Raw genomic sequence first — 12,034 nt, forward strand, 5'->3', positions numbered from 1 at the left:
CATAAGTCTCCTATGCATGATATACATTTGAACCTCGTAATTATGTCAGCAACATAATTGCTGCCTCTGAGCAATCACAAAAGTCAAATTTGGGAATCGAGGAGTCAGTATTATTCCCAGTGGTAGCGGTGATAACCTCTTGGCTTTTGTTAGATGTTAAAAAAGCCTGCTGGTTGGCAATGTTTCGTTGGTGGCCAGTTGTTTTGGTCAGAAATTCGTTTTGTATGGACAGACAACAGGCCGAATCTTTAATGATGGGCGGAAATGAAGAGGTATGATTCTCAAATTCTTTAAGAATTTTAAACAGTTCCTTGGAACTGGATTTAGCAACGTCAATGCGGAAGTTGTATTTTTCAATTTTTGCTTTAATAATAGCTATTTTGAAAGCATGCACAGATTCTTTGTATTTGCACAATGTGAGTGGGGCAGGATTTTTACGCCACTCATGTTGAAGCGTTCTTTTGATCTTCTGATCTTCTATAATGTTATCATTGAACCAACATTTGTTTGTTGAGCGACCCTGGCACAATATGCCCTAGTCAAATAAATAAGAATATCTTTGCACATTACGACGCAATCTTCACATTCATCTTTCAATTATAAGAGGTGTATGGCTAACTGCATAGACATGAGCTATTTCTGTACTGGTATTGTGCACTATGTGAACTCTTTGACAAATTAAACAATACTTGACTTGCTTCATTAGTTGTAGTTATATGGATACACTGTTCTCTATCACTTTGGGGTTCAGGTAGTAGTACTTGAGAGGCAGGGATTCATTTCTGCACTCAATCTCTGCGGATATCTCAGACAGACGTGACTGGAAAGCCCTGATGTACCGTTTTGGCACCTCCTCCGTGAAATGTGAATCAGGGAATGTGCCGAGAGGTCTCTAGAAAACAGACAAACAGAAAATGTCATATTGTTTTCTTAAAATATTGCCCATAAAAAAGCAATAGAACTAATCTTCATAATGCAGTCCAACTATGGAACAATGAAGAATGCTTTTGGACTCTATGTATAATGTTCAATTCATAGTCATTGCTTAACTTTAGCACAGTTCAAACACCATTTCTTAACATTTCTCCATCCCATATCATCAAATTTGCTTTAACCACAGCAGTTCTGGATGTTTAGTTTTACCCACTTCTAGTCTTGCTGTGACGCTGCAGGGCTCCTTATCAGGTAGTTACCCTTCTAATAGTGCACCTCTAAGGATTCCCCACTCGCCTTCAACCCTGCTGGATTCCTCTCTCTCTGATCTTCACACTTTTTTCCATAGTCACCACATGATTGTTGCTCCTCCAGTAGATGTGATTCAGTTTGTAGAGTGCAAGCAACTAACAGTCTGTGGAAGAGGTTGCCACCTGCCCAAATTGCCTCCTTCCCTCCCTCCTCCCACCGAGTACAGTGTCGATTGGCCGCACAGCACCCCAAGTTACAGAAACACTTGCAGTTCAGGAACTTCTCAAAGACAACAATGCCCGGGTGGCTGTTTAAGGGCTAAAGCAATGGCAGCTCCCTCCTAGCAAGCTCACGTTCCCTGTTTCCCCCTGTTCGAACATGGATGCAGGATCAAACAAAACACCGTACAGCTACACCACAGGTAAGGTGGTATGGGCGGGGAGCTAACCCATTACTGTGCTCTGGTAAAACCCTGCCACTCCTCATTCCCATTACTTGCACGTAACCTGAGGTAGGCAATGTGTTAAACTCAGAATGATCCCAAGGGCAGGCTGTGTATGGCACTTGGAACTACTGTGAGGTTTTAGCTAGGCAGTGACACTAAACATCTGTTAAATTTACCAGGATGTTGTACACAGAGGAGTCAGAGGGGTAGCCCGGGTCTCGCACAGGGAGGAACCTGAAGGCAGACAGGGTTTTGCATCCGGGTGAATTCCAGAGGGTGGGCCAGGCATTGGATTTTTGAGGGTTGACAATGTGTTGCGCTTAGATGGATTTTTGAGGGTGGGCAATGTGTTGCACATTGATGGAATTTGAGGGTGGGAAATGTGCTACAGAATTGTGAAGGTTAGTCAATATGTTGCACTTAGAAGAATTGTGAAATAGCCATTATGCCACTTAAAGGAATTGTGTAGGTTAGCCAATATGTCCTGCATTTAGACGTAGCCAAGATGTTGCACTTCCAACCCAATTTATTCTCCGATTCAACATAGGTGATTTGGAGTGTAGCCAACATGTCTAATCTAAGTAACAGTTAGAATTAGCCAATGTTTTGAACCTTGTCGCACTCCATGCATATGGAATTCTAGCCCAAGACACGGCCACCGACCCGCATGCACCTAACATCATAGACCACTTGAAGACTAGTCGCACAACTCTCTGCCATAAGAATGCAGCTTCTGTTTACGACCCAAATTAGATCGGTAGCTGAACACATAGCACTATCCCGCTCTTGCATACCGACTCTAGATTACTTCTCACCACCCGCCATCTCGACATGGGTGGCAGGCAAGGACTTAGCCACCCCTTCATATTGGCCAATATGCACACACGCATACTAGCACCTCCTCAAACTTCCCATACCGGGACTCCGGTCCCAGAGGGCGGTCAACCTCCACTTTGTAGTGACCATTCTAATGATGAAAGGTGCTATACAAATGATGCACTACTCCTAGTACTACTAGAAGGGAAATGTTCAAAGCAGGAGCATTAGTGAGGTCATGTTGCAGTGGCTGCTATGGCTCTGGCTAATCTGTATGATTCTGATAGTATATATGTGTAAATGTTTGTACCACAAACTAGACCGTTATTAAAAAAAGAAAATAGTCTATATTTTCACTCACGTTTAAAGTGCTTGTTTTTAGCTTTCAGCCTTATTTGTTGTAGATGAAAGGTGGCTACTCCATCCTGGCCAAAATAATTCTGTAGTGTGAGTTTTCTGTGTTCGTGTAAGGATACAGCACTTTTTCCTTCTAAGTGAGCATAAATACAAACCGATTCTTCCTGGCATGGCAGCGCCAGATTAAATCTGATTGTAGGAATGCTCAACACAACACAGCTCCTGAAAAATCAAGATAACCGTGTCCCTGTTACTCAATTTCTGTTGTAGATCTGGTTCCTGTGGACCTCTGAAGCAAGCCTGGCCAACCCTAATAACGGGACTGTATGTGGTTTCTGAGCGTTGCATATGACATACAAATCTGCACATGCTTTGTTTGGTGGAAGTGAGTAGAAATGGTTGATGTATTGCTAATTGTGAGGAGAAAATGCGTCCTCGGACCAGCAACACTTGGTAATCGCTACTAGGCATCCTGCGGCCCTGTACGGTATCCCATAGTACAGAGGTCTGGTATCCCATAGTACAGGGCTTACTTTGAATCTGGCAGGATTTCTCCCAGGTGAGTGGGTGGTGTCAGCAGCTGTTGTTCTGTAAAAGGTCAGGGCTTTTTCTGTGGCTTTGTCTTCCGAGCCTATAACTGTATCTGGAAGCTATTAACCAGCATTCCATGGTCTCCAGGCTTATCTATGATTTGCCTTTACTGTTGTCTCACTGTCCCCATGCAGGCATTTATTTCTTGTTCATGTTTGTGATCCATTTTAGGTGCCCACCCTTTCTTCCTGCCCTCACTAACCAATCTCCGTGAGACAACATCTTCTAACACTGCCCTTCACGTTGTTATATCTGTGCGAGTCTTCATCCGAAAAACGTGCTGTCTTGCCATGTATTTTTACTTTGCAAATCAATGGAAAATATCAGCTGAAATGGAAAAACACACAGACACATTGCACCCTACTCAGTGTCGTTGACATGCACCTTGCTTTCCTGCTAAGCACTTAATTTGGACTCCTCCTGAGCTGGTAAGTAGAAAAGTAGTAAAAATGTGTAATACCTTTTTAAGTGCAGCGCAGGAAGAATAGCAAAAACTCTTGCAGCAGGTAAATCTACTGAAATCTATTATGACCATAATCTTCTTTTTAAGATTTCGTCTGGTCGACTTTAAGAGAATACAAAATCCAGGGAAATCAATCCTGGAGGACGCCCCTCTTCTGCCCATGCCACCCACTTGGCCATCTACTTGACTATCCCAGATCCCTTATCACATGTATTGTTCTATGCTAGCAGCCCCTCCTCACAAATCCCAGTTCCACTACTTTTTGTGTTACACTTCTACCTCTGATTGTGTCCAATGACTTTTTAGGTCTGGTCTGAAAGAAAATCACATCCAAAGATAAGTCCTCTCTCCTACTGTAACTAGCAATATGTTAATGTCAGTATGCAGTATTCTGGTGGCTCGCATTTATAAACTGCAAGATCTTTCTTCAAAGAAGATATTTAGCTGAAAAGATTGAAAAGATTGTTCAATAATCAAGTTGACTACTCCGCACGAAATGTGTCGTGTTTACTGGCACATTTTAAGAATAATACCTCCCAATAATATAGCTCACACCACAAACAGAATTTATATTTGGCGCACTGCACTCATAGAATTTGATGGCCTTTTATGGCTCGTCAAGTCTACTTAATTTCGAATTTGTCTCCAGCTTTTCTGTTGCTGGCATTGAATTATCCCACTGGGTCATAGAGTCTAATACTATTTTATAGCCTGCCTGTCCTGCTCCTAAGGCATTTAGTGCATTAACCAACTATTCCTAGAACACAACCGTGATGTTTTAGGAGTATTGTTTTGGTTCCAAGAGAACACATGCTGATGTCAGCTGGAGGCTGCAGAGACAGCACAGGGAGCCAGCAGTGGAGGGAACTTTGGATCTGCTGAACTGAGAGGAGAAGTCAAGACACCAAGAAGCAATGGAGGGAGCTATCCTTGGACACTGCCGCACGGATGCTTGGCCACGTGCGCCGCCAGGGCGAAGAGATGACTTCCACAGCATCCCCCAACTCATGACCTGTGCCTTGGAATGGTAGAAGCCCGTGGGTAGGCCCCTGCACTACGGGAGACACTCCCCAGACCACCAGAGACATTGAATTTCAAAGTATATAGTGTTCCATATATGACACGATATGATATATGATATGGCATTCATAACGTGCCTATACACAAGTGTTTGAAGGCACGGCGAGGCAAAAAAGGGGAACAGAGGGAAGACAGACAACGACCTTACTAGGCCAAGTGACATTGAGATCGCACAAGTAGAGGGGAGGGGGAAAGTGTGAGGGGGAAGGGAGAGCAGAAGTGCAGTACAAAGGATAAACAGTAAATAAATAAAAACAATAAATAAGAACAATAAATAAGAAGTGCAGCCAGCTGGTGGCAGGTGAAAAAGGTAAGTGCAGACATACGGTGTCGAATGCTGGTAGGGGGCTGTAGGGATACAGAAACAGGCCCAAAGAGCAAGGGTTGCCAGGGGGGCAGTGCAGGTGTGCAACTGGCGAGGAGGGGACCTAGGCCTGAGAACAGAGGGTAGCCAGGTGACCAGTGCAGTTTCAGTCTCAGCTAGGAGTTCAGCAGGGGAGGAGGAGAGAAAGCAGAAGCAAAGAAGAAGGTCTTGAGGTGCTTTCGGAACCAAAGATGGTTCTCCTCAATTTTCAGAGAGGCAGGGAGGCTGTTCAAGACGGAGGTCCCAGCCGAAGAAAGAGATCTACCACCAACTCGTTGCTTGGAGAAGCGACTGACCCAGAGGGAGTTGGAAGCGAATGAGCGAAGAACTCAAGAAGGAAGATATTTAGGAAGAGAGAGTTGACGGTATTGAGGCCCCAGGCCCCAGAAGGCCTTGTGGACAATGCAGAGGGTGTTGAACTTAATCCTTGCTGCCTCTGTTAGCCAGTGCAGAGATTTCAGTCCTGAGAGAGATACAATCCGTGGGCTTGAGGCCAAGGACAAGTCTCGCAGTCCTGTTCTGTATGAGCTGCAGAGGGCGGAGAGTAGAGGCAGGCAGATTTAGAAAGAGGATGTTGCAGTAGCCCAGCCTAGAGAGAACCAGAGCTCTGGAGACAGTGAGCTTCTGGGGGGAGAGGAAAGGAGGAATACCTCTGAGGAGGTGCAGCTGGTGGTGTGACTTCTTAGAGAAGTCAGATGTGAAGAGAGAAGGAGAGTGTGGAGTTGAAGATGAGCCAGAGGTTTTTAGCCTCACAAGTGAGAGTAGGAAGCAGGCCAAGAGAGGCCAGCCAGAGAGTGACAGGAAAGGAGGGAGCGGGTGTGCCGATGAACACAATCTCAGTATTACTGGCATTAAGGCAGAGATCATTGGCGGCACACCACTCCTGGAGAGCAGACAGACAATCAGAGATGAGAGAAGGGGAAGAGGTGGCTGAAGGGAGCCTGAAAATGAGCTCATCCGCATAACACTGAAAGTTGGGGCAGAGAGCGGCAATGCGATGGGTAAGAAGTACTAGGTATTGGTTGAACAGCCAGGGAGAGAGGTTAAATCCCTGGGGAACACCACAGATAGAAATAGAGGAGAGTAAGGACCCAAGTTGGACCTGGGTGGGTCGATCGGATAGGAAAGAAGTCAGCCAAGTCAGGGCCTGATCGGTGATACCCACGTTATCACAGCGACGGTTGAGCAGGATGGCATGGTTGACATGTTGTCAGAGTAGGATCCACCAGACCCCGAGGCAGAGGTCAATATACGGAGAGAGAGCCCGGATCAGTCAGCAGACATTCTTCATTGTTGGGTCACCGGCAAATCCAAACAGTGGGATAGAATGGTCCAGGAAACAGAAATATAATACCCCTCCTTAAATTTTGGTCCATTGTCAGAGAAACCAAAGGGGGATTGGAGAGGACAGAAATGAGTACCCAACCAGGCCAGAAAATCCATCCTGGTTGAGGGGCCTAACCAAAGCTTACCAGACAAAAGTAAAGAGGAGCCAATGAGTTGTAAGTTGATCCCTTATAAATAAAAGTTATAAAGATTAATCCCAATTCAAATTGTTATGAGGCTGGTTAGAGTAGAAGATTATGATCAACAACCCTGAGTCACATCATTTAAACGAAAGGAGATCTTCTGTTAAGCATGTCTAACAAAATATCTTATAATCAAATGTTTGTAAGTCCTTACTTCTTCCTAAATGTATAAGTAGGATATAAAACACTTTTGATACTTTAATTCATACGATTCATACGATTTAATTCATCAAATAACTGACATGTATATTTAGAGGTCATAAACAGCAAAGATCGGGGCCATGTGTTTCGCTAAGAAAGCTTTTTCATGGCTAATGCAAAGAGTTCCTGATTATCACAGTCCCAAACCTTTGAGTGCTCTCCAAAATTAATCAATTAAATTAAATGTAATCTCAAAAGTGCATTGTATATTACTTATACATGTAGGAAGAACTAAGGACTTTTACAAAATTGATAATAAGACGTTTTGTTAGATGTGTTTACAGAAGGTTTCCTTTCTTTTACTAACTAGCCGAAAACCGAGAGCCAACCCACCAAGGGAGGCATTCCTGAGGGCAGTGCTTTCAGACAGTGGAGAGATTCGACCAGTCTTTGTGAGGAAGAGGAAGTATTTGTACCCTCTCAATGCTTTCTGGAAAAACTAGTTTTGCAAAACATTGACCAGACAAATATGGAAGCTCCTAGTTGAGGCCCAGATACACATCAGTTGTCAGCAACAAGAGTGAGATCACAGAGAGAAGAGAAAAATCAACGGTACATATGACCATTCTAAAGACACTGGGTACTGTGGAGGATCCCACTGCCGTTTTCATCAACTTTGAAAGGGTGGCTGAAACTTCATGGCGACACAGAGTGAATAGACCAGATACATTGCACTGTTGTTCACAATAGAGGCTCAATAAACTTTCTAAGCAATTAAGCCCAACGAGAGAACCCCATATGACAACCTTAAACCAGGATTATTGGAACAACTAGGACAGGCCCGGGAACATTATCAAATGTGGCTGAGACATCTCTGCGTACGACAAGTGGGGAATGCTGTATCTAGTCAGAGACCTTTTAAATAAATGGTTTGTCAATGAAACATTTGAGAAGGTTTTGTTACAGTTATATAAGCCCAGTCTGGAGGAAGCCATTCAAACTGTAAATGCCCAAAAGAGAGCTATGCATGCCAGAGAAACTAGTGAAACTGCCAAAAAATGACTATGCTAGACTATAGGAACAAGGAAGAGACAAGAGCCTTTCCACCAAATAGCCAAGTGCCACAACCCCAAACCTCATTGAATCAAAGTTCAGACTGGCAACTCCCTAAGCCTATTAGGTATTAAGCCCGTGGGAAGCAGGTACCTGTCCAGGTTCTGCTTGGAGAGACCTAAAGACCCAATTCCGATCTATCTCCTTAGTGGCAGCCATCACTTTTATCCTGAGGTAGAGGGCCCGGTGTATTGGACCATCGAGAAGCCGAACCCAAATACTTAGCATATCTTTTCCAGGAAGAGAAAGGAGAATCGGAATCAGAGCCTGGGCTGTTTGTACCACAGGGGATACAAAAGAACACAAGGTGGACCAGTGTGTGAGGGATGACAATTAGTACATCATTTATCCTTTCAAATATATAGATAAATGTATATTCAAAAACAAATTCACTAGAGTGTGTAAATCAAGAAAATGGTTGAGAGTTTTTGATAAATTGTTTTTGTCAGCGATCTGTGTTATTGGCTGAAGAAGCAAAATGTTATAAATTATATACTTGGATCTATTTTAAAAGTTTATACAAAATAAAATAAAATTCATTTTTGAATATACATTTATCTATATATTTGAAAGGATAAATGATGTGCTAATTGTCATCCCTCACTCACTGGTCCACCTTACGTTCTTTTGTATTTGCTATATAGCCTGAAGGACCAGGGTTTAGAATCAGGCACCCATTTTGCTTTGATTGTACCACAGGGGAGACAGAAAGGAAGTTCCATTTAACTGTAGACGTCTAGACGGTCCAGGTCAAGGCTCTACTTTACTTTGGTAGTAAGGAAACCACTATAAGGGCCAACCTCATGACCAAAGAACTCCTGCCACAGGCTATGGCACCCTTTATCTGTGTTCATGGGAATGCCCACCTATGCCACCAAGCTAACATCAAAATGAAAATTCTGGGGAAGTAACCATGATTGTTATTCTCGTTAGGGACGGGAGATGGAACCTTTTTCACCAGAAAAAATCTTCTTCCCCTTTAAATTTAGAGGCGTGCAGGGGTGCGGCCCTGAGAGCATGCGCTCCCCTGACTCCGCCCACCGGCCCCATCCGCATCGACGGCAATGGGCCGATTTCACGAGCGCTCCTGGGTTTGGTTTCGGCCTTGTAATACCTCCCGCTCTTACCTGGATACTTTCTTCTGTCTTTTTGTCTTCTTTTCATCAATTAGGCACTCGGTCCTCTAGCGCCGTGCTCTTCTCCGGCGCATGTCCACTTCAGTGGGCTTCAGCAGGTGTCCAGCCTGCGAGGAGCTCTTCCCCACGTCCGCTCACCACGCTCTTTGCCTCCGTTGCCTTGGCCCCGACTATGGCTGGGAGGGCTGTACCACGTGCGACACGCTTACACTGCGCGCCCCTCAAGAACAGAGTAGCTCGGTGGAGGTTGAGAAGACGCCTCCAGAGGACTTGAAGGACTTTGTCATACATAAATCAAGGACCAAGGTAGGGCCGCTATTTTCCAGCACACCCTACAAGAGCAACATCCTTCCCAAGGAAACGCCTGAGCTGGAGGAACCCGTCAGGTTCTCACACCAGCACGAGTACCGAGGCTAGTTCAGCTACCGGCTGCCAGGCCGAGGGATCGTCGATCCTTCTGGAAACAGTGCTGAGGGACCGCAAGGTTCTGTTACCGGGTTTACACCCGAGGGCCTATGCCCTAATACCGGCCAGATGTCTGAGGGGGCGCTTACACGCAGCACTGCCAGCGATCCTGCCGAGGGCACTACACCTACCAGGCCCCGTCCTGAGGTGCAGGGTAGGTCTCATGCTCCACCGCCAAGAGTCCTGGAGGAGGCCGTCCCAGTGAGCCAAGCAACAGGACTTTTGCACGTGCCGTGCAGCTCGACAAGATGGCTTCCGTGCCAGACAAGATGGCTGCTCGTCCGATACCGCCCCTCGCAGAGGAGCAGGTGGGTGAACGAGTCACAAGGTGGGACTGTTGACAACCAGGTACGTGGCCTACTGCTTATCCATCAGCGGTGCAGGGCAGGTTTTCAACACAAATATCTAGAGACAGTATGCACAGGCCCCAGCAGCCGCCCGCTAACCCGTCAACATATCATGCCGCCCCACCGGCCTGTGAGGACAGGTTCTTTGAAAAAATTCCTCACCCTCATGAGATCTCCTCAGATAGGGGACCATCCTTCGGGATGTCATCAGGGAAATGCTCCCTCCGGCCCCTCCGCCTGTGCCCATAGTCATTGCTCCTATGGCTCCAGCGCAACAGGCCCCAGTGCAGACACTGCTGACCGTGCCGGCTCCTTCTATTCAGGCTCCCCTGCCTCCCACAGTTCAGGCAGTTCCACACCAACCTCCAGGCACCGGTACCAACACTGCAGTCCTCGGCGCCCAGCACTCCTCCACCAGCTCCTGACCAGCCAGACACCTTGGTGGACACTGACAAGGAGGATGACCCCGACACACCGTCGTCAGCCAAGGCCTTCCATGAACGGCTCTCAGGTTTGGCAGAGTACTTGGGGATTCCACAACCAGAGGTTGAGCAATCAGAGGCGGGGGTCCTAGCCGAAGTCCTCACTCTACGCCCTACGTCTAGAACAGGGATTCCGATGCAGAAGGATGTAGTTGCTCTGGCCAAAAAGGGATGGCTTAAGCCCCACTCGGCATAGCCTGTCAATCGGCGCCTTGACACCAAGTATAGGCAGATGGAGGGGAATCCACTTTTGCTGTCGGCACACCCTCAACCACATTCTTCGGTGATTGCTGCGGCATCACTCTACTCAAAGCCTCAGTCGTCCTCGGCAACGTCATCTTCGGCACTGCTAGGCAAGGAGGAGAAGAACTTAGAGGCTTACGGAAAAAAGCTGTATTCCAACACCTACCTGCACTTTTGTCAAGCCAACACGGATGCCATACTGCCAGCCGTTAAACAGGGGTTGTTGCGGGAAGTAGCCGACTTCCTCTCAGAACTTCCGGTGCAGAGCCAGGCACGCTTCAAGGTGGGGCTGGCGGAGGCCAAATTGGTGGCACAGGACATCATGGAGTCCACCGTGGCCCACATCGACACATCTGGGCAGGGCATATGCATCGACACGGAAAAGAGAAGGATGGCCTAGCTTCGAGCTACTAAATTCAACCCAGATGCCCAGTAACGCATATTGGACCTTCCATTTGAGGGTGGCAACCTCTTTCACTCCACCACCGATGAGGAACTAGATAAAAAGAAAAACTGTTCCCAAACTGCACAGTCTTTATCTATCCTTACGAAAGCCACACCCAAGACGTACACCCAGACGCATCAACGCTCTGACAAGGGGCGGTGTGTTCGGTGGGTTCCAGGGCTTCCAAGAACGGAGGTCTAGACCGCCTGACCGTTCAGCACCGGCACAAAAAACAAAAGGGGGGGAGCAAGGGCTTCTTTCAGTCCCCCTCCACTGCAACAGCCTCAGAGGGAAAGAAGGCATGCCATGCCACTTCGCATCCACGTGTCTCTGGTGGGGGACAGGCTTACCCTTCTCGCACAGTTTAGGCGGCAGAGGTTCGCGGACCCCTGGATCCTTTCAGTAGTTTCAATGGGGTATCATCTACCGGTTCCCCCCTTTCGTCCTTCCTCTCCCCCACTCGCACAGATTGTGACAGCAACTCTGTTGGCGGAAATTTGGACGCTCGTCCAGAGCCAGGCAGTGGAAGAAGTCCAAACCTCCCAGAGAGGCTTGGGCTTCTACTCAAGAATTTTTCAATACAAAAGAAGAACCAGGCTGGCCGGAGAGTTGTGTTGGACCTCTCCACCCTCAACCTCACCCTCCCTCTTCAAAAATGCAAATGGTTACACCAGCACTCATGGTGGGGACACTGTGTAGGTGAGACTGGATGTGCTACCCGGATCTGAAGGACGCTTATCTACACGTCCCTATTTGGCAGCCTCATCACACCTTTCTGCGGCTCAGGATCATGGGCTGCCATTTGCAATACAATACAAGGTTCTACCCTTCA

General features: G+C 46.8%; 1 pseudogene; it reads right to left on the reverse strand.

Moving 5' to 3' along the window:
- Positions 1-256: 256 nt before the first annotated feature.
- Positions 257-12,034, reverse strand: part of LOC138568627 (hydroperoxide isomerase ALOXE3-like) — a 935,706-nt pseudogene continuing 923,928 nt past the window's right edge.

Source organism: Ambystoma mexicanum, chromosome 1p (genome assembly GCF_040938575.1).
Source record: "Ambystoma mexicanum isolate Mex_15411 chromosome 1p, UKY_AmexF1_1, whole genome shotgun sequence".
Classification (NCBI taxonomy): domain Eukaryota; kingdom Metazoa; phylum Chordata; class Amphibia; order Caudata; family Ambystomatidae; genus Ambystoma; species Ambystoma mexicanum.